General features: G+C 41.2%; 4 non-coding genes across 4 annotated transcripts; 3 read left to right on the forward strand and 1 right to left on the reverse strand.

Annotated features, from left to right (window-relative positions):
- Positions 1–129: 129 nt before the first annotated feature.
- Positions 130–222, reverse strand: trnak-uuu. The gene is made up of 2 exons: positions 186–222; positions 130–165 (listed from the first exon to the last, which is right to left on the reverse strand). It is a non-coding gene; the product is annotated as a tRNA-Lys (tRNA).
- A 3,100-nt stretch (positions 223–3,322) lies between these two features.
- On the forward strand, positions 3,323–3,396 carry trnan-guu. Its single transcript has one exon. It is a non-coding gene; the product is annotated as a tRNA-Asn (tRNA).
- Positions 3,397–3,885: 489 nt separating this feature from the next.
- On the forward strand, positions 3,886–3,957 carry trnah-gug. The gene has a single exon. It is a non-coding gene; the product is annotated as a tRNA-His (tRNA).
- Positions 3,958–4,943: 986 nt separating this feature from the next.
- On the forward strand, positions 4,944–5,026 carry trnas-aga. Its single transcript has one exon. It is a non-coding gene; the product is annotated as a tRNA-Ser (tRNA).
- The last annotated feature ends 18,629 nt before the right edge of the window (positions 5,027–23,655 follow it).

A 23,655-nucleotide genomic window follows, 5' to 3' on the forward strand; every position in this document is an offset into this window, starting at 1 on the left:
CATGTCATCTTTTTGAAATAGTAGAAAAGTAAATTAGTATTTGTACCTTCTCATTTCCACCACACCATAACCCCCCCAATTCCCCCACCACCCCACCACACTACTACACCCCAAAATAAATATACGGAAAGCCCAGCCAGGGACTTGAACCCTGGACCCTCAGATTGCCGTCAAATTGATCACTTTAAAAGTCTGATGCTCTACCGACTGAGCTATCCGGGCCCCGTGATCTCTGTAATAGGCGTTTTCTCTGTATAAAAGGCCTGGTCTCTGTATAACAGACCTGGTCTCCGTATAACAGACCTTGTCTCTCTATATATTAGACGCCTGTCTCTGTGTAACCGGCCTGGTCGCTGCATAACAGACCTGGTCTCTATATAAAAGAATGGGTCTCTGTACAATTGATGTCTCTGTAACATTGTCGGTCTCTGTATAGCAGGGCTGGTCTCTGTATAACAATCTTGGTCGCTCCATAACTGGCCTCGTCTCTTTATAACATGACTCACATCTGAATAACTTGGGGTATTATTCACGATTGATTAAATGAGGGTACAGGAGGCAAACAAAGTGAGTTGTGAATATTGAAGATGCTTTGGAACAAGGCTAAAGTGCGAAGCAGCTTCATTCGCTATAAAAACTAATAATTTGGTTGTGACTGGCCACAACTTTGTGCTGTTGGTTAACTGTGGCTCCTCCACTTTTGCACAGTTAGGGATAACTGCTTTTAAAACACGATGAAATTTTGAGAGCTTATATTGGCCTTCAAATAATATGATAACGTGTTAAACCAAATGTAACGGGCATCTATTTGATGGATGATATTTTATTTGTTGCATCGACTGGAGCTGGGTTTGGAAGCCAAACCCAGCTCCAGTCGATGGGGGGGGGGGGGGGGGGGGGGGAACGGGGGGGGGGGGGGGGGGGGGGGGGGGGGGGGGCAGTATGAGATTAATACCGTAATTTTTATACAAAACTATCTCAGTTTCTTCTTTCCAAGTTAAATGAGATCCCGGTGACATCACGTACTGAGCTAACGCTGAGCTTCCCTGTGGGTCTCTGCCCACCTCATGCCCTCAGCTAACACTGACCTTCTGTTTGTGACTGACCTTTAAATGTCACTAACGTTGTTGACTTTAAGTCACAACACACCAGGCTCTGGAAATCTCCTTCTGTTTCTCCAACTCAATCACTCTCTATGTGCCTCCAATCTCCACAGTGAAACCTAATCACCCAGATCTCCTCGCCGCATCTCTAATATACCCTTCCTTGGAGTTTCAGGTCTTAGTTTTCCACTCTGTATTGTCTTGTGTGAAATGCAATTTATTGTTGTGAAATGAAAACAAATTATCCACATCTGACTGTGATCGCCGCACTCTAAAGTGATATTTTTGCTAACAGAGGAATACGTTGAGAGCAATAGATGGCGTCATCATGTTACTCATTTCACTTTAATAGATTATATTCTGCAATGACTCGATAAGTTCAGATCAAACGGAAACCGACTCTAGACTTGTTTATGCGACATCATGTACTTCAAAACCGCAACAACCACGGAATTAAGTTCATCAACAATAATCCCTCCAAAACTAAAATCAATAATTAAATTTGTCATTTTCAATCTACGACTGTACGTGGGACATTGCTGTGCGCAATTGGCTGCCGCGTTCGTCCACAAATATACAGTTAATTCACTTTACAGTGTGTTCTGTGAAGCGCTTTGGGACGTCCTCCCGACGTGAAAAGCGCTATATCAAATGCAAGGATAATTATTATTATTATTATTATTATTATTATTATTATTATTATCAGCTGATACACCGTTTTAAGATTTTCTTGCCTCAAATCTTTGTTGGTTTCCAGCTTTACAAAATGCCCATTCTTTTCATAGTGTATGTTATGCGGCTCCAACCACTTCAGTTCAAAGATTGTGTGTTCGTTAATATTCAAGAATGGTTTTTTAATAATAAAAAATAAATAAATGTTCCCACCAGGTTTAGAACCTTTCGCGTGTGAGGCGAACGTGGTAACCACTACACTACGGAAATTTCTGTGAACCTACTATTGTGGAGAAATGAATAAAACTGAAATATTATTCCACCCAACTTTCAGATCTTTCGCAAAATTGCTGAAATTCAGCGTTGCGCTTTAACACCTGAAATTAAATTGAATCTTCCTAATGCACGTAGAGAAATGGTTTATTATCGCTGAAATAGGAAATAAGAAGAGCTCAAGTTCTTGCAACCGGGAAGGAAGCGACTGGTGCTTTGCAGGATTTTCAAACCAATGGCATCTGATCCTATCAAAAAAGTTTAATTCCTGACAATTTATTTGAAAGGAAGTGCAGTATGGCAATCAATTAAAATAAATCCCAAAATAGATTTTTCGAATATCAATCTAATAATGATTGAAATTTTTAATAAAATCGTTAAATAGCAGCAAACAAAATTTTAACAAAAGTCGTGAACTATGTTGTTACATGTGTTTTGCAGACAAAGGCAAACATAGAATAGAGTGGCCGAGCGGTCTAAGGCGCTCGATTTAATTTCCAGTCCGTTTGGGGACGTGGGTTTTAAACTCACTGCTATCAAATTCTCCTGATGTTGTTCATCCTTTATATCGACCGCGTCGGATGTATTTTCTGAAGAAAATCAGTTGTGTGCAGAAGGTACCAATAGGACTCCATCTTCCAATGATAAACCCGCGGCCAACGTTTTCTGTGCAAGTGGCAATGCCCTGAGACTTTGGTGTTATCAACGGTAGGTCGATCAGTTTGATTCCATCATAAATTAGCCTCACGTCTCCAACTCCAGCAATCCCTTTCGTTGTCAAGAGGTAAATATCTTCCGACAACCAAGAAAAAGTAAAAGCTGTACCCGCTCAGCAGTGAAGCAAATGAGAAACGTTTTGGAATATTTCGAAAACCGGAACCGATCAACAAATTCAATTTCGCTATATGTCTTTATAAATCATTCCAGCTCAGGATGAATAAAATAATGTGCTATCACGTAACTCTTATATTTCTGAAGACATTTCAAACTATTCTTCAGAAAACTTTCTTCCAAAATTAGTTGCTGAGTTGATCCAAATCAAGTTTTAAAAGCATTTGTATTTTATTTGGATGTCAGTTGTGGGAGAACAAGGAGCTGATGGGCAAACAATCCCACATGACACAATGGTCAGTGTTTCCATTTATTTGTATTCAGGTTTCACTTTTGGAGAACTCACTTATAGATGTTGTCGTTTCTTCTCAATCCAGGGTTTTCCCGAGACAAAAATTATGCCAATAAAAAGCTATTTTTTTCTGGCAAAAAGGTGCATAGAAGTCTCTGTGGCGCAATGGGTTAGCGCGTTCGGCTGTTAACCGAAAGGTTGGTGGTTCGAGCCCACCCTGGGACGGTCCTCTTCTGGAAGAAACATTATTCTTCAAGTTTTCTTCGCACTTTGAATAATATCATGAACACCACCAGTTACACTCGCGACCTACTCGACTCAAACAAACCACAACCTCAGCCTCAGATACGCTGAGAGGCCGGAGCTCACCAACCAGTGAGGTTACAAATTCAGGTAAGAATCGATTCAAAACATAAATCACAAATCCATTCCACTCTTATTGAAACATGATGTACAAATATTGTGTGCACAGTCATTGCTGATCATATTATCTATGAGATAATAATTGATCTTAAATGCCGGATTAACATTTTCTCAATAAAAGACAATTGTCTCCATTATGCAACTCGTTTAAAAATAAAACATTCTGCGTTACAGGAAAAAGTGAATGCACTTCCAGAACAGCAGCGAATAACACGTTAATTGTACAAAAAATAATGCAAATCGTTTCTTATATTTGTGAGCAACTGCACTGTATGTGGAGGGAGGTGTACAGCTGTGATCGTATAGTGGTCAGTACTCTGCGTTGTGGCCGCAGCAACCTCGGTTCGAATCCGAGTCACGGCAATCACCATCGATTTTCCTTGCGACACATTTTTGAAACGTTTTAAAGTAATTGAGTGCACAATTAATCTGAAATTTAAATTTCCCCGTTTGCATTTAATCAACAATAATGATAATAATAATAATGCTTTGGTGGAGCGCTTTATCTTGCCTTCGAGACGTCTCTAAGTGCTTTACAGGTTTTACGTTATCTGCAAGAAAAAGTCAAAACCAAATGGTCTCTTCTATTCGCAGGAATTAATAATAGATTACATGAACTGCGGTCATAACAATTTCGTGAACTGATAAAACAATTGAGGTTTGAATTCAACATCTCAGTCATTCGGCCATCATGACGCTTCACTCATCCGCTTCAACCGTACAATATAATAAAATTTATGAATCAAATTTTTTGAAAGATAAATATTGTAACAGATGACCTACAATGAAATAGTCTGGTTCGTCAGAAAGGCATCATCAAGATTATTGGAAGTTGGAGACTTCTAAGCATCATAACATGGGAATTCCTGCGTTTAGAAGGGAATGAGCATAGTTTACCAGGGAACGCAGCCTCTTTTTCTAACTCCACGGACCAATTGGACCAGGATGTGCAAGAAGAAAAGGATTCCGGACTGCAGAGTGTGACGGAGAAACTGCTCGATGATTACCGACTAAAACCGCAACCATGTAGTGGGCGTTTAAGTGAATCAAGTTTATTTAAAATGTTGTGGCCAAAGATTGCCAGGATAACATTAGCCATTCAAGTCACGGCTATTTGTTGTGGGCAAATTGGTGCAGAGGTTCTGCAGAAATACATTTTCACAACATATGTCACTTAATATAAAAACTTATCAAAGTCTTGGAGTTGTCTCGACAATGTGATAGCGTGCTATTCCACTGTATGAAATGCAAGGAATCAAATCAAATGACAATTTTAATCAAGGAAATATTAATAAAGGAATCAGGAGCTGGAACGATTTTCTCCAAATTCGTTTTTTATTAGTTTGTCAGTAGTCGTGGCCGAGTGGTTAAGGCGATGGACTAGAAATCCATTGGGAAACTTCCCGCGCAGGTTCGAATCCTGCCGACTACGGATATTGCTCCCTGTTATTATAATTGTGCCACTGTTTGTCGGAATGTTTCCACATTTATAATAACTGTGAATTGTGATAACCTGTGGAAGAGGCGTGATGGAGACTCGTCATTTCTTATCGGCGCAGGATTTGCCTGTGACAACAATTGTGTCAATAAGTATTTCTACGTTTCTTGCAAAAATGTGTATAGAAGTCTCTGTGGTGCAATGGGTTAGAGCGTTCGGCTGTTAACCGGAAGGTTGATTATTCAAACCCACACAAGAAAGGTCCTCGTCTGGATGAAATATATTCTTCAATTTTTATTCGCAATTTAAATAATATCATGAACAACTTTGTAACCGTTTGTAATTTTGTGTTTCTTCAGTCACAACATCAGTTAGAATCGGGAACTACTCGACTCAAACAATCCACAACCTCATCCATCGAGACGCTGAGAGACCGGAGCTCACCAACTAGTTAGGTTAGAAATTCAGGAAGGAATCGATTCATGACAAAAATCACAAATCCACTCGTCTCTCATTGATAAATTATGTACAAGTATTGTTTGCACAGCTTTTGCTGTTGGTACTATCTATCAGATAATAATTCATCCTGAATGTTGGAACAATATTTCCTCCAATAAAATTCAGAATGCCTTAATTATTCACCCCGTTAATTTATATCAAACGTTCTCTTGTACAGGAATAAGAGAATGCACACCCAGAGCAGCAGCGAATAACATGTTAATTCTATAAACATAATTGCACATCGTTTCTTATACTTGTGCGCAACCGCACTATATGTGGAGGCAGGTGTATAGTTGTGATCATATATTGGTTAGTACTCTGTTTTGTGACTGTAGTAACCTCGGTCCGAATCCGAGTCAACGCAATCGTCAATTTTCCTCTGCACATTTTTTAATAATGTTTTAAGGTTATCTGAGTGCACAATGAATCTGTATTCGAAATTGTCTCTCTTTTCATTTAATCAATAATAATTACAATGCTTTGATAAAGCGCCTTATCATGTCTTCCAGAGGTTTCGAAGCGCTTTACAGAATATACTGAAACGTGAAATGAATGTATACATTTTCTCTAAAAAATACAAGATTACTTCTTCTAAGTTCTTCTGCGGTGATAAAACAATTGAGGATACAGTTCAACATTTCAGCATTTCGCCCATCATAATCCTTCACTCACCCTCCTTCAACCATATTAGAATTTATGGATCAAAATTTTGAAAGAAAAATATTGTAACAGATGACCTGCAATGAAATCTTCTGGTTATCAGCCTGGTCTCAGAAACCCATCATCACGCTTATAGCAAGTTGGAGCCTTCCAATAGTTCTACCTTCACATAGGAATTCCTGTGTTTAGAATGGAGTGAGCATGGTTTACCAAGGAACAGAGCCTGTTTATCTAATTCCAGGGACTGTTTGGACAAGTTTGGCTGGAAGAAAATGATTGAGGACTGCAGAGTGTGACGACGGAACTGCTGGATGATAACCAGCTAAAACCACAACCCTGACAAATGAACACACCATATAGTGGACGTTTAAATGAATCGAGGCTTATTTTTGTGTTGTTGCCAAAAGTTCCCTGGATAAAATTAGACATTCAGGGCACGGCTACTTGTTATGGGCAAATTGGTGCAGAAATTACGCAGAAATACATTGTATTTGTGTCAGCTTTCCGTCAAAAAATCATTTGAAGGTCTTGGAGTTGTCTCGACAATGTGATAACATACTATCCCACTGTATGAAATGCAAGAAATCAAATCAAATGACAATTATAATCAGAGAAATAACAACAATGGAATGAGGTGCAGGCAAGTTTTTATCCAATTCAGTTCCTTACTAGTTGATCAGCCGTCGTGGCCGAGTGGTGAAGGCTCCCTGGTATTTTAGTTGTACCACTGTTTGTAGGAATGTTTCCACATTTATAATAAATGTGACTTCTGGTAACCTGTGGATGAGGCTTGGTGGAGAATCGCCCAATGCAAATTTGATGACAGTGAAAGTTTTCCTTCATATAATTACAAGTGAAAGCGATTTCAGATCACTGCGTCGAATGAGGCACTTTGACGGAAAATCTTTTGCAGAAATTATTGACAATTCGAGCTCTGAAACATTTGTATTGTTTATTTCTTATGTAACGTATCAATATCTCAAAATATAACTAGGACACGATTCTGGAAGGTAAAGAGGGCAGATGAGGTTGAGTTTTGATCAGCTCTGTTTACATCTCAAAGCAAGACAGAAATATAAAAGTGTTATTATTTTCAAAATATTTTCACCCATTTGGTTTTAAAGTGAGAAAACACAGATGTGGTATGACGTTCCTTTTCTTTGGTAAAACCTTGAATTGAGTGGATGAGACAGTCCACTCTGTTGTTTTTCGTATTAACGAGAATGAAACCATTGACATCGACTTGATTTTGAACCCCAGCCTCTGATCTGGAATCGGACGCTCTACTGTTACGCCACCAGATCGCCAGATTATTTCACACAACAGGCTGGTTTGTAAAGGAAATATAAATATAGCATGTAATTGGTAGAAAAATAGAGAAGAATCTTCCAATTGATAAAATTACATGTTGACATTGGAGATGCAGTGCCTGCCCTCACACTTGCTGCTTACGACCACTTGCATTTATATCGCGAGCATCACTGGGTAAACATTGACTGACATTGGAGTAAAAAATCATTACTCTCTCCTACCATCAATTTTCTGTGAATATAGATTTTTACACTTCCTTGATTTGGCAGAAATCTACGTGGCTGGAGGGATATAATTGCAAGTTATTGTTTGGGATAGAGAAAAAGATGCGGAGATGTTGCAGTTGCCAATTAAAAATACTTAAGATTCCTTGTAGATTTCCGTTTTTCTTGACCGTAGCTGAAAACGAGATGACCAAATAAAATTAAACACAATGATTGGAAGTAGTATTTCAGTTAGTACTAAAGTTTCTGTGCACAACGTAGACCACGTGACCCAATGGATAAGGCGTGTGACTTAGGTGAACTTGCATGCTATCAGAATTCTGCAGATTCGAGTCCTGCCGTTGTCTTTTGGCAAAAATCCAGTGGGATGTTTTTCTTATTATATTTGCATATTGTAACATAGTAATTCGTGTTCCCTTTGACATCTGTGTTGCTGACCGTGCCATCAGCTGCAGGATGTTGCTTAAAACAGAGGTGTTGCTGTTCTGTGTTGCTAATAACGCCGTTTTATTGTTTCAGCTGCCCATCATGCCAACGAATTTCGTTCATTGAATGTAGTATTTTTTTCTCTTTTACAATATTGGAATAAAATTTATTCTCGAGTCACATGTTTGTCAAGTGAAAATATAACTGCAGTCACGAAAAGATTTCTTTGCAAAATTGTCCGTCCCAACCGAATGGGATTCGTTGGATTCCGTCCGGACACCTCATGTTGAGCATTTAAAGCATCTGCCAATAGCTACATTCCCTGCACTACCTGAATACTGCTCAGTGATAATATTGTAGGAGCATAACATTCCTGCCAATAAATGTTACACATGTTGCTTATTGCTGCCAACAACTAACAACCGGCCAACTTTATTTCAGAGAATGATAGATTCATCGACAGGAAACTAATGACAACTGTCGTGTCACCGATATCAGTATATATTTGTAGAACTAAAGAACTAAAATATTAAACGAAAGATTTTTCATGAATTGACGGCAAACGGGTGCATTATTTCCTAGACACAATAAACCTGTAGTCTTATTTGTAAGCACTAGAATCGCAATGTACATCACGCTGTGACAATCGTGGCAGCAATAAGCAACATGTGTTGATGTTCGGGAATTCAGGAAAGCACCGCTGGGATCCCAGGATCTCCTGTATTAAGAGACAGGCGCTTTAGCCCCTAAGCCACGGCGGTACTGCCACAGCGTTTCGTATGATTCAACGTCCAGATGACTGTCATCATTGTCCAGTAGTTTGGTTTGTGCCCTCACCTCAATATCAAGGAGTTGACCACTCGCCCAATATCCTCCAATTCCCACAGTCCTCATCACGCCTTGTGACTTTTGGATGCAGACCTGATCCTTGCTGACACCCCATTGCCTCTCTCTCACTCTTACTCTTTCTCACTCGCTCTCACAAACAAATACACCTACTCTGTCACAATCACCGTCTCTTCTTCTCCTCTTATAGTCATATCATTCTCTCTCACCTCTTGGTGTGAAATTAATCTCCTTCTCTCTTTCTCTTCACTTACACTCTAATATACACGTTCTCTCTCTCTCTACCTCTCTCTCGCTCGCTCTCTCGCTCTCTTTCTCCCTCTCTCTCTCTCTCTCTCTCGCTCACTATGTGGCAGGCGCCGGGGTCACTTGGTGGCAGGAGCCGTGGTTCACGATATGCAGAGAGACGAACTGGGGGTTATAAGTGACAACTTATGGGGGCACTGTGTGGCAGGAACCGGTGGTAACTATGTGGCAGGCGCCAGGTTTGCTCTGTTGCAGGAGCCGGGGGTCACTATATGACAGGAACCGGATGTCACTATGTGACAGGAGCCGTGGGTCACTATTTAGCAGGAGGCGGCGGTCACTATGTGCAGTGATAGGAGATCTCGGGGGGCGAGGAGGAAACCTGACCCGGTGGAGCGAATGCAACGGGTACTGTTTTGAGGATAGCGGAGGTCAGAGAGAAAAGGGGCGTGCAGAGTAGTGTAGGGACTTGAATACAAGTATGAGGACCATGAAGTCGATCCTCTCTGGGAGAGTCTGGCAAGGACTGGGGTGATCGGGGAGCCGAGTTTCGTACGGGACATAGTAATCGATTGTATTAGTATTTGATAAATTTTGCTCCGGTTAGAAAAACATCAACATTACGTTTCTACAGCTACTTTTCGCAAAGACCTACTTGACAGTAAAATCTTGGTAGAGAGCTTTAAAGATATGTTGATTAGTATTTGTTCATCTTAATATCACAACAATAAAAACAACCAGTCCAGATGTTCACGAAATTGCTGTAATGTGCGTTGACATTTTGTTCTCTCAGCCTCACAGACATGTGGCTCAGCTGTCGAAGGGTTTTGTCTGACACAGAGCGCGACGGTAGGACAATAGTTCAAACAAATAAAATGCAAATAAAATGCTCAGTGCCCGTCCTGACCAGAAAAGTATTTTGAGCATTCTTTTTTTTGTGTGCCCGCAGGATGAAAAATTACCTTTACCGAAGTGGATGCGTGTAAGAAAATCTGCGGAGCACATCGTGACCACAGGTTTGTATATAACTTTGCATCTGCAAAGCACACAATAAACAGAGTGTTGTTTTTTCGCTCTCTCCCACTGCTTCACTCCACAAATCCCCCACCCGCCATGTGTGCTTTGCAAAATCCTTCAAGTAATTTCGTCTAAGCCCAACTACCAGCTCGGTACGGATCCCTGTCTGTCCTCCTGACCCGAAAGACGCTACACTAATATGATATTACTGTGGAGCTCTGTAGCGCAGTGGTTACAGAAATCGCCTCGTTCGCGAGAGAATGGGTTCGATTCCCCGCAGGACGAAACGTTGGGCAAGTCTCGTATTCGACACCTGTTTACGTAAGTGGGAATCTGGTTGTTTGTTTGTTCCGTTGGTGGATCACTTTCCAAGGCATAATAGTTCCTTCCAAAAAACATAAGCACTGTTGTGGGATAATACCGTGCGGAATTGGCTTCCGTGTTTTGTTCTAGAATTTAAGTGCATTTGACTTTCTCCCAATCTAAACTGAATAAATCTCTTTGAGATGTCCCTCAGTCAACAATAAACATGTATGTTATACAAGGATTATTGCTTTGCAGTATGTTCCCCGATGGTATAGTGGTTGGGATCCGTCGCTCTCACCGGCCCGGGTTCGAATCCCGTTGAGGGAAGGATTGCATTCCTTCGAATATGTTTTAAATGTTCTTACTTTCGCCACCATGATCATCGTTATCGTAACTATAATAATAGAACACAGAATATCTGATCAAGCTTAACAATGTAACTGAACATATTCACTGGACAATTTGTAAACACTTTGATACTGAGGTAAAGAGCAACTCGCATCAACATCAGTCAGGGAATGTGATACAATTAAACAACTTTACAACAACTTGCGTTTAAAATTATAATAATATAATATTACTTTATTTGATACAGATACCTAAAATTAGATACATCTGGTCAATCAGGTATAACAGAACAGATATTATCATCAATAATTAATTAGATTGTACATGCATTATGATTGCTGTAATTATCCGAAGTGAATACTATGTGAAAAATAAGCTGTAGAAAATCTGGAAATGTATCGATCTACGAATTTAATACGGACATATGTGGCAATGTAAACAAAATTTGCCATTGTCATCGGTGCAACGGGGAGTATTAATATAACTATTCAGCGCGACTTGACGGCATAAGCGGTTATATCAACCAACTGCAAAACGGTTCTCTTTTTTGAAAACCGATAGATACAGATTAAGAAAAAGCAACATTCACTCACACGTAAAGTGATAGCTTTGTTGGTCTGGCTAACCCATTACATTGTACAGTAAGCATCAAAGAAATAACGAACATTTTTATTCTAGATAATAGAACAGTTATCACGACATTTTGGTCACCCTGTACAGGGAAAGCCTGTATCCCTGAATCCTATATCGCTAGGACTGTGCTTGTGATAATGAAAGGAGATCAAACAAAATCGAGAGTGCGCGACTCTCCTAACCTCCAGCTTCTACAAAATCACTTGTGATAATCATTGCATTCGGCAATGGATATCATTCAAACAGTCTATTGTTAGTTCGAATATTAATAATTGTTTCATTTGATGCAGAGCATTATCACATCTGAGAGACGTCTAAAAGCGCTTCATAGAATATACTGCAAAAGGGATGGACAGTGTAACTTCTGGGAGAAAATACACTTTTGTCAAACGATATTCTTACCCCAAGGCTTTCTAATTGGAACAAAATAATAACAACATGGATACATTTGGTAAGAAACATTAAAATGGTCTCCGCATCGGGAATTGAACCCCGGTCTCCCGCATGACAGGCGGGGATACTAACCAATATACTAACGAGCATTCACATGGAGGCATATACTTTAACTCCATGATGTACATATGTGATGAAAGCTTAGAGAGATAGGGAGTGCCAAGGATTGGAGGGAGTTAAACAATAGAGTGAGTATCTTGAATCCGAACCGTTCTGTGACAGGAAGCCAGTGTACAGAAAAGTAAATCACTTCATATTTGGTTGTACAATCAGGGCTCTTAAGTATTCAAAGCAAATTTCACAGGGATGATCACATAGATCCGAAATGGAATTGAGAAACTACTTCCACATAATGTTGATGGTTTAATTCTTTCCTCTGATTCACTTGGATATATATCTGGCTGGAACATTGCGTTCAAATTGCTGCCAGCACATGTCGCTCCCACCCGAAGTGCCCTCTTGCATCTGAACGAGGTTTTCGCAATCTGTCATAGACATGTCAGTTTTGTGTTCAAGTCGATGTCGTTACGTTAAAGACGTTAACGTCACGATATTGACTTTGACTTCGTGGTCTGGCTTCTTATTGGAAATTTTGTACATTTCCTAGATATTTCTTAAAACGCATGTAGTAAACCTGCAGCATGTTGTTGCTGACCCAATTGGTTTAATTCTACAGAAATCATTACTGTACTTGAAACATGTGTGTATATATGTATAATTCGGTCTTCCAATCGACAATTGTTTGTGTGGCAGTGCTCTGTGTAGTTAGTTACCGCGTTTCACCGAAACAAATACAGTGAACTCATGTTCTGCGAACCGCTTTTTGACGATTCGTAGGTATCAAAATTCTAATTCTGGATTGGAGACGCTTATGTATGGAAATGGAATAGTGCATGTTCTAACACCACCATTTTCCCCACAGACTGACCTCCCAAAAAATATTGCAGAAAAAAACTCCAATTTACAGATCAACATTATTATTTATTCAATTGTCTCGTAACTCGGCCAATATTATGTGGCCAAATTGTGCTACACATGGCTGGGAAGCTTCCACGCACATCACAGAACTGAGATTTGCAGGTGATGGAGAACGTTTCAAACACTGGCCTCAAAAGCGAGGTTACCTGAGTTCAATTCCCAGACTGGATTATGCCCAAGGCAAGTTTCCTTACTCCACACACCGCTATTTCCCGATCAGAAAGCAGGAAATCGCTTGATAGACTGGCAGATCCTATTTTTGGGGATAACAATCCCTCCATAAGAAAAAGACAATATAATAGTTTGTGAAACAATTCAGGACTGTGTACAATCGGCTACTGCGTTTCGCCCACAAAATATATCGTCAGTGCACGTTACCGTATATTCTGGAAAGCGATTTGCATTATCTAGAAGTCGTGATAAGGCACGACATTAAATGCAAGGATGATTAGAATTATTATCATCTTTCTCCTCACAGCACAGCGCAGAAACTAGCGGATCACAATCGTGGCCAACTGACCAATGAAAGTAATTGGAAAACCGTAACAGATTTCATTCAATGCATCACCCTGGCTTTTAGTTTTAGAAATTGAGCGAATGGAAAGAGCGCACCATTTCTGAGCTCCTCTCTGAACTTCCTCTGGCTCACCGCATAAATACACGTGTTTGTGCCACAGCTGAAAAGCTGGAGCATAATCCCTACTTCTTGTCTGATGAACAACGGATCGTCAAGACCTGTGTAATAGTAGTTTGCCGTGATTCGGCCGTATATACCATTGACCACGTAAGTCATCCAGAGGAGGATAAAACTGCCTGAAACAGCGAAGAGTAAAATAATGGACTTCCTGCGACACTCCATCTCCGGATCCTTCCGTTTCCCTGCAACATTGCCCGACAGGAGTTTTACACGGACTTTGCTGCTCACCAGTATGTGTCTGACAGTCAACGCATTCAAGAGCAGAATCAACAGGAATGGGAGCAAAGGATTCTAAATGTATATAAAGTAGGCATAGATTTTCCATTCTAGCAACAAGTTAAAGCTTTCAGTGTGGACACAGCCCCATGAGACGTTGTTAATAACGTAGCGAGGACCAAATATAAAATAATCACCAATGCTCCTCAAACAGTTTATGATAAATAATGTGCCGATCACCTTGACCGTGGTTTCTTCAGTACAAAATATTGTTTGCAGCTTTTGCCAACAAATGGCTATGAAGCGATCGAAGGTAAACGCAACTGTGAACCACACAGAGCAATCTGTGGAGGCGTTAAATAGAACTACATTGACACGACAAATCGGGGTGAAATTCAGCACCGTGGTGGCAAAGTAAATGTATCCAGTGCGGTAACATATCACATCAAATATCACCACCATCAGATCTGCCGCTGCCATGGCCACCAGGTAGCGAGTGACGCATTTGGAGAGACCGCTCTTTCCTCTATACAGAATCACGATGGCCACTAGGTTTACTGGAAGAGAAAGAGAGAATACAGGTTGAGCAATTGCCACATTAATGCTTAGAAACCAGGTATATTGATATTCAGGAGCAAAACAAATGGAATTAGAAATGGACGGATGAATGATAAATATGCCGCAATTCACTCCACAACCAGGACAGGCTGGAGTGGGATGAAAAGACAATTTCTTTCACAGGTTCTTCACAACGACGTATAAAAGACTGCAAACAGAAACATGTTACTCAGACCAACCTTCTTTGTCAGTGTTTATGTTCCGCATTAGTCGCCTTCCCCGACTCATCGTTCACTTTTCTGCATACCCATATAATCCTATCTACCTCACCTCTCTACCGCGCATTTTTGTTCAATCACCACTTATGGCTGTGTGTTCCGCATTCTCACTCATGAAGTAGTTCTTCCTAAATTCCCATTGGAATCACTTTAATATTCTTTTGTTCTCCTGGTTACGCACTCCGTATCTTGTATGAACAGACTATTGATGCTATCCCCATCAAAAGCTTTTGGGGAGTAGTTTATTGTCTCATGGTCAGGAGCTCGTCTCGCAGAGTAGGCCATAAATTGCTGTGTGTCGTGTCAACCATTAAGTTCACAGTCATGACGTGGGGCTTGGACCTACGCCTTTCTGAAATATATGTGAGATTGCTACCGGTTGAGCCAGACTGGCACCAAGGTGCAGTATGCCTGACAAGACAACGGCGAATTAGATGTGGTTGCATTAAACTTTTAGCTCCTTCAGGAAACTTCATCATATTACCACTCAATCTCTTCATCACAGCATCTCTGCATCACCTGCTCCAGTTCTCAACACGGATGCGTGTCCTGCACTATTATGTCTCTGCCCTGTTGGCCTCTGCGTGAGAGGGTTTTGATTTCCAAAGCTATCGTTCCTGAGCAGTGCTGGTGGAGACGCTGCATTGACCGATATCAATGCACATAAATGTTATGTAATCAGAAACGCTACATGCTTTGCTTAATGTTCCTTGATACTCAGCACTTACTGGGTATCTGAATGGCTGCGAGGATGGGATAATAAATGTAAGTTATTGGAAGAATAAATGCCTGTCGATGCATTTTCTGTGAGAAACAAACAAAAGTACTGGTGCAGGCCACACAACAACAACAACAAGATTCCATTTATAAAGCGCCTTTCACGTCAGGAGGACGTCCCAAGGCGCTGCACAGTTGGGTCATGACCCGAGCAGGGGGGAAATGGTCAGGGCGAGGGGAGCGAAGGGAGGGAGCGAGGAGGGGGGAAATGGTCAGGGTGAGGGGAGGGAAGGGAGGTAGCGAGGAGGGGGAAGAGAGTCGAGAGGGGAGCTGAAGGCCCGGTCAAAGAGAAAGGTTTTGAGACCGGCCTTGAAGGAGGAGAGGGAGGAGGCAAGGCGAAGGCACTGGGGGATAGAGTTCCAGAGCCTAGCGGCTGAGAGGCTGAAGGCCCGACCACCGATGGTAGGGAGATTGGGGCGAGGGACGTGGAGCAGACCGGAGCCGGAGGAACGGAGGGTACGGGCAGGTAGGTAGGGGGATAGTAGGTCAGAGAGGTAGGAGGGAGCAAGGCCGTGAATGGCCTTGTCGGTGAGGATGAGGATCTTGAAATGAATCCTCTGGGGGATGGGGAGCCCGTGGAGGCGAGCGAGGGTGGGAGTGATGTGGTCCCGAAGCCTGGTGCGGGACAGTACACGAGCTGCAGAGTTCTGAATGACCTGCAGCTTGTGGAGGGAGGTGGCGGCAAGGCCGGCGAGGAGAGAGTTCCCATAGTCCAGCATAGTCCAAAAGAACTAATCTTTTGTAAAATTACTTAAGTGTAGGTTGAGCAAACTTAAGGAATAGGCTCCACAGCGAGACAGTGGGGAAAAAGTGCTTTATTTCTCTATCAAATGAAATAGAATTCAACAAGAAAATAACATCTTGTGATACAATATGTGATATATCGCAAGACATTCCAAGCGTCGGTCAGCATGGTGGAAGGCGAACCTGATACACCTTAGTCTTTTTTAGACAAGGAAATTCTAATGTTTTTAAATTGTAATGCAGGTATTTTTTGGTGTAAGAAAACTTTGCTTAAGGCCTTGTATGAAACGTGATCATCAATGCAGTTTGAAATAAAATGAATTATGTTAGTATAATCATTGGTTGCATAGTTGATTTTTTTAAAATTAATGTTTCAGTGTTTGTAATCTCTCTTTCCTCTTTCGGGTATTGAGCAGAAGGTGATAAATCGTGACCTTGTGATTGAGCACATTCAAGGCCATCACCACAGCAGGAGGGTTTGAGATGACTCTGGCTCCAGCTTAAATATAGAGACAAACTCACGCTTCAGCACATGGATAAGAATTTTAACTTTATTAAAAGTTTTGGACCATAGTTTGACGTATAAAGACATATTTTATACATAAAAAAGGACAATGAGAAACATCTCCTAATGGGGGGCGCGGCTGCCTGAGCAGCGACACAGTGAGAGTCTGTGAATTTATTGTTGAACCTTCTCAGCCTTTGTGTCTGATCACCAGCGGCAGAGAGCGTGGAACCCAGCGCTGCTCAACTTCAACACACCCTCACCCAGACCTCTCCCTCGTGATTGAACAGGTCAAGATTTCAGTAATCCTGACTGTATTCATATTGTGAAAGTCTGACACACACAGTGAATCTGCCACCTTCTTCCTGTGCCTTGTATAAACAAGGCAAGCTCATGAGTGCATATCCCACAGAATATTGTCTCACTATTTTACTTTCTGGATGAGTCTGTTACACGACATAATCAGATATAAAATGCAGCCGACAAGACGGTTTTTGTGTAAAAACTATATTGAAGTTGTCCCAGTAAATCAGAAGGCATCCGAGAATATTGAATGATTTCCTGTTGAATGTGAATCCCATGCTCCAAATGGGCAAATAGGAGCCAGTCAACTTACAACCGGCTGCAGAGATCAGGGGCTGCCAGTCAACCCAAATCTACAGTGGATTGAAAGATTTCAACAGATATTTACACTGAAATGCTGTACACTGTCCAAGGACTTGGGGCGTCCTCCCGACGTGAAAGGCACTCTAGATAATCTTGTTGTTGTTTGATAAATTATAATTAGCAATACACCATGCTCTCACACACAAGCACAAATGAATATACACACACACAGACACACTCAAGCAAACACGTACATCCACACACACTCACAAACACATACACACAAACATTGATATAAATATATGCCGCATTGTTTAATGCCAGTACACACAGTCAGATGTAAAAAAAAACAGACAGACAAAAACATACACAGCTGCGCTCAGAGTAAAAGCATATCTAGGCCACGAACACAGATGCCGCAGAATATAATCATAATCTGCACATCAGCCGGGCAATTACAAGCAACCTGCAGCGCTGTGAAACCTTCACATTAAAACAAAAGTTACAAGCTCATTAACAACAAAAAATTATGTTTTCATAAGTTTCTGAGAAATAGTATTCTAGCATCTCCTATGCCAATATAAGCGGTGAGACAGTGTAATACGTAAGATGGTGGAATCACTTGTTGTGTGTTTAAAATTCCTGTTGCCAGAACGGAAGAGATAGAGACCACCGAGTGACTGAATAAACGGCGGCAGCTGCTGACGTTCAGCACTCCGGAGACACACGGCTGGAGAGACTGGGGGATGGAGAGACTCAGGCCTGGACACGCTCATGGAGAGGCTCAGGCCTGGAGACGATCGTGGCTGGAGAGAGAGAGAGAGCACCGTGTGACCCAACACCCACATTGCCTCTCAGTGCTGAGCCGCTTCTGAGCACAGAAGATTCATAGTAAAGTGGGGCAGCTGCAGACACTCAGGCCTCCTGAGACATAGGGCTGGAGAAGCTGGGAGCTGGAGAGGATCAGCGATACAGAGCTCAGGGCTGAAGAGGCTCACAGCTGGAGAGAATGAGGCCTGGAGAGGCTCAGGGAGATGCTCAGGGCTGTGGAGGCTCAGGGCTGGGGATGCTCAGGGCTGGAAAATCTGAGGATGCAGATTTTCATGGCTGGAGAGGCTCAGGCCTGGAGAGGCTCTGGGCTGCAGTGGCTCTGGGATGGACAGGCTCAGGGCTGGAGAGGCTCTGGGCTGCAGTGTCTCTGGGCTGGTGAGGCTCATGACTGGAGATGGTCAGGGCTTGAGAGGCTCTGGGGAGAGATGAATAAATCAGATAAATTTTCACAACAGAAAAAAATCTACGTTTTACGGTAACTGTAACGTGGGACAATTTTAGATAGTAATTACCCCTCGTTGAAGTACTACTCTGTGTATAGAACCATTTACGTCCCAGCTTTCGTCAAACTGGTGATTATTATTAATTTGGAAGTCGGTTTTCTGCTGCTCTTGAAAGATGTTGTGTATAAACGGCTAAAAAGTTTATGTAACTATAAATGAGAGTATTAACAAACACACTGTTTCAGAATTTACGAAACTCCAGTGCTCTGCGATGACACAAAATGGATTCAATTTTCAGTGGTTGAAACACGAAATCTCCCATCATAGAAGTAGCTCAGTTTCACCTCTATAATCTCTTGACTCAAACGGTTGCCATAACTTTCAGATTATAACCTCCAACAAATCTTGTCCCAAATATTCTGGAGTCTGCCCTGATTGTCCATCAGCTCATCAGTCTCTGAGCTCCAAAGACTGTGCACTGACCTGGGTACCCGTGGCCTCCTGAGGCTCTGAGCTCCATTTCTGTGCTGCTGTGCGGTAGTCTGTTCCGGATGAATATAGCTTAATGTTTTAAATATTATTTCATTTCCCTCTCTCTGAAATAAACCGACTTTAATCTTATCTTTTCTTTGTGAATCAGGACTAATCCCCAGTGGTACGTGGAAAGGCAGATGTATTACTCTTAACGTTTAACTTCCACAGAAACGTCCAACAAATGCCTTTCTTCTGTGCTATAAATTTCTAAGACACTATGATACCTCTTTGAGGGGTAAGAAGTTATATTTGCAACTGGTGTCCGATAACATCTGAGCAACCGGCTTGTATACTTTTTTAAATCCCCCTTTTTTCCAGTGTTTGCATATATGTGTGTGCTAATGTATTTGTGTGTGTGTGTGTTGGGGTGGGGGGGGGGTCGTGGAGGGATGGGGGGGCTGGTGGGGGGTGGAGAGAGAGAGAAAGAGATGTTGGGTGTGATAGAGATAGTGTAGGGAATGTTGAGTGGGGGTGGGGTGGTGGTAGGGTAATGTTGACGAGAAGGACTGTTAGTGGAATCTGCAGTGGCAGATCATACAGGGAGATAAAAATTATTTTGATCGACGCAAGCTGCACCACAGATTTCCTGGTGCTTAGCAGCAGGAACTGGGTGTGATGTTGAACTAAATAAAGGCCAATTTAACGCATTAGATCAAGTTATCTAAATCCACCATTATGAATACTAGAAATGTGAACAATGGAGCCAGTACATATAGCAGCAAATCATAAAATATGTAACAACAAACAGATCATTCCTGAGCCTTTCTGTGCTGTGATTACAGGTCTCTCAAACGCTGTAGGAACAAGTCACTGTGGGATTTAATCCTCAGAGGCCACTGTGCTGACAACTTAGTTGTGTTCATACCCGACATGTCTGCCCAACAGAACTACTTCATGTCAATAACTGTAACAATCCTTTGATCACACACATTATGAATCACTTTCTTCTGAACTGTACATTGCTAAGGCTCTGTGATGCCTCTTTGGATTTCAAAGACTTACATTTTAAACTGCTGTCAGATAAAATTTTAGTTTCTGCTTCTTTCCTGCCATAAATCGTGTAAGTGTGTGTGTGTGTGTGTGTGTGTGTGCGTGTGTATGTACAGCTAAAGGCAAAGCAGCAGATTATACTAACACTAACATGGAGTTTCTGGTGCTTTGATAACGGATCTGGATTTAGAAATGTAAGTAATTCACCGCGTAATTAACACATTACTTATATCTATATAGCCGTAGATACTTGTTAGAATTAAAAATACCGTTTTTGTAATTTACACTTTTTATCCTGGGATGTATTGACATTTACCACGAACTACACTAACAATAATTACTAAGCAGTGATGCTAATTAACGTATCATTTTATAAATTAACCTCTGCATTGTAAATAGATTGATACGATTCGCCAAATTATCTTTCGCCTTCATTTTATTGTACAGACAATAAGTTGAATTCATACTTCAAATGAAGATCAATGGTCTCTGAATAAAAAGCGTGGTCTTTGTATGACAGGCATTGTCCAGCTATTATAATAATAATCCTTCGGTTTGATACAGATCTTCGGGAGAACACAATGTGCCTCACAGAATATAAAGTAAAATACTGTAGATTATACTGAACTGCAACTAGGAAAATTGTGACAAATAAAGCAACATATTTATGCCATTGTGCTTTACCTGTCCAAAACTTTGGTTTGCATTGAGTAATCAAGAGTTAACTTGAGAGTTCCCCAGCCCTGCTGTCTTGTCGGCTTTTGAGAGCATTACATTCAGAAAAGGAAGTCAGTCTCCAGCCTGCAATAACTCGGGTGCCCACAGGGGGAGCAAATATGTTTCTTTTGCAATGTGAAGGATCAGTTGTAAAACTGCAAGGGATGAAGCTACATGCAAACACTGATATTGCAATTTAGGTGAACTGATGTGAAATCTGAAATAATTTTCATTTCGTCCAGGTGAATCAATGCAGATTAATAATTTAGAAATATTAAGGAACACCGCTGTGGTTGTTGATTTATGAGCACTAACAAAACTATCTAATTGTACTGTTGTCAGAAAGATGCATGAAAACTTTGGTAACCAGTATATTACTACAATTCAAGTCTAATGCTCGATTCCAAAACAAGTTATGACGTTGCATGCCCAACCTGAAAACGTTATTATTTCCTGATCAGAAAATATTTTGAAACATCTGGAAGAGAAATATAAAAGGATTTCTGGTAAATGGCTGGAGAATGTATTGAAACTGATTACCTTAGCAAGTGGTAACCTTATTGAAGAAAGTCTTTCATTCAAGCACAATTGTCAATGATTTAAATGGATTGTACATAGCCACCGTGTGATCAAAGCCACCATCATATCCCCAGGTGATCATAGCCACCAGGTATCGGCTGATCATAGCCTACGCCTGAACAATGAACCCTTTCCGAGGTTTTTGCCCCAACCGTCCTGTGCAAACTACTTTCACCAAACGAACTGATATGATTCTTCCCTTTGTTTACTGACCCCTATCCTGCCCATCCCAACATGGGGCTTTCAGGCTATCTTCACCCACTCCCTGGTAACACATTGCAGAGAGCATTTGCCTCCCCACTCTGCAAGTTAACATTGTAAAATGAATTACGCTTATCGACAAATATAATTTGCCTTCATTTGTCCATAAGTTCAATTCATCCTTCAAGCGAAGAACAAATTTGTTGACTCATTCCGTCTGGCTCAGTAGGTAACGCTCTCTCTCGCCTCTGATTCAGAATATTATGAGTTCAAGCCGAAACGCAATGCTAGAATTGCGTCAATGCCACAAGGTCTGAATGGCTTATAATAATGTACATACAGGACTGGAAACTGATATTGCCACGACTGACACCCAACTGCAGTGATGAGGAAGCGCTGCTCGGCTAGTGGTTCTCAGTTCTGAGCACATCTTTGACTGAGGCACTCCCTGTGCCTGCGCTGCTGGGTATTAATAATAATAATAATTTTTACATCTGACAAAGCGCTTTTCAGGTGACTTTCGTGGCGGCTCAAAGCGTTTTACAGAACATACTGTAAAGTGAATTAACTTCATATTTGTGGGCGAAACCTGTATCATTATTCGATAGTACTGTCCCTAGTTTAAGGGATTTTATATTTACAGTTTCAAATCGCCCACCAAATTCGTCACTCCCTATACTGCTCTGTGTGGCACACTTCTGCACAATCTATGCTCCCACGGTGGGTCACAGGACGCACACTTTGCTTATTCTCCTTATTCTGTTTATTACCTCAAAATATTCCAATCCACAACTGCAGACAATGGTGTTGCAAATACAGTAATGAAAACGGAATTGAGGACAAATTAAACCTTGTAACACCACATGGATTGCGATAACTATTTCTAGAATGTACACATAAAATATGGCCTATTTTCTGCAGAGAAAGATTGACCAACTTTATGGTTTCATTGATTTAATAATCAAAATAATAGACACAAAAACGCCATAGCGTACATAGAATAATAGTAAATATGTCGTGGTTCAAATAAATCAGGCATAACCGTGTTGATGTTCAGACTGTATCATATAACATAGTAAGATAATTGGCAGGAAGACAGTAAATAATACGGTTCCAACTCCCAACTGAGACTTTGCGTGGAATATTGTCTGTAGTTTTGGTCTTCTTATATAAGAATAGATATACTCGCCTTCGAGGCAATGCAACATAGGTTCACGAGCTTGGTTACTGGCATAACGGAGTTGGCCTACGAGGAGAGGATGAGTAGACAAGGCCTATATTCTCCATAACATAGAAACATTAGAGATTAACTTGTAGTAACCTATAAGATTCTTAAGGGACTTGCCAGAGTTATATCAGCATATACGGGACGATTGGGGCTTAAATTCACGGACATGAGTTTCACCATCGCAAGCTCATTACACACAACTGCCTCTATCCACTCTACCATTGAACTCCACCTGCTGTTCTGACCGAATGACTGTCAGCCATTGAGTGGTGCAATATCTGGCAGTTTGTTCACATGAATATTTGCCATACAGAGATTACTGTTGTATAATAGGTTTTGCTTGTGCCTAAAACAGTACTGATCTCTGTAGAAAAATTCAGAGATAGCTCTATGTATAACAGGCCTCGTCTCTTTATAACAAGTCTGGTATCTGTATAGGTTTGATCTCTTATAACAGCTCTCCCTGTATAACAGGCGAGCTCTCGCTACTTTTGTTTCAGATTCCAGCATCTACAGTATATTGTGTTTTGTTTTAGTCTCGGAATAACTTCTCTGGTCCGTGTATAACAGGCCAGTTCTCTGTTACTAGGCCTGGTCTCAAGGGCACAAGCCTGTTTGCTGTAAAACAGGCCTGTTCGCTGCATAACAGGCCTGGTCACTCTATAACAGGCTGTTCCCTATATAACAGGTCTGGTATCAGATAAGAAGACTTCTCTCTGCTTAGCGGGTCTAGTATCTGTATAACTTGCCCCGTCACTGCATAACAGGCC

Source organism: Callorhinchus milii, unplaced genomic scaffold (assembly GCF_018977255.1).
Source record: "Callorhinchus milii isolate IMCB2004 unplaced genomic scaffold, IMCB_Cmil_1.0 Scaffold77, whole genome shotgun sequence".
In the NCBI taxonomy this organism is placed as follows: Eukaryota; Metazoa; Chordata; class Chondrichthyes; order Chimaeriformes; family Callorhinchidae; genus Callorhinchus; species Callorhinchus milii.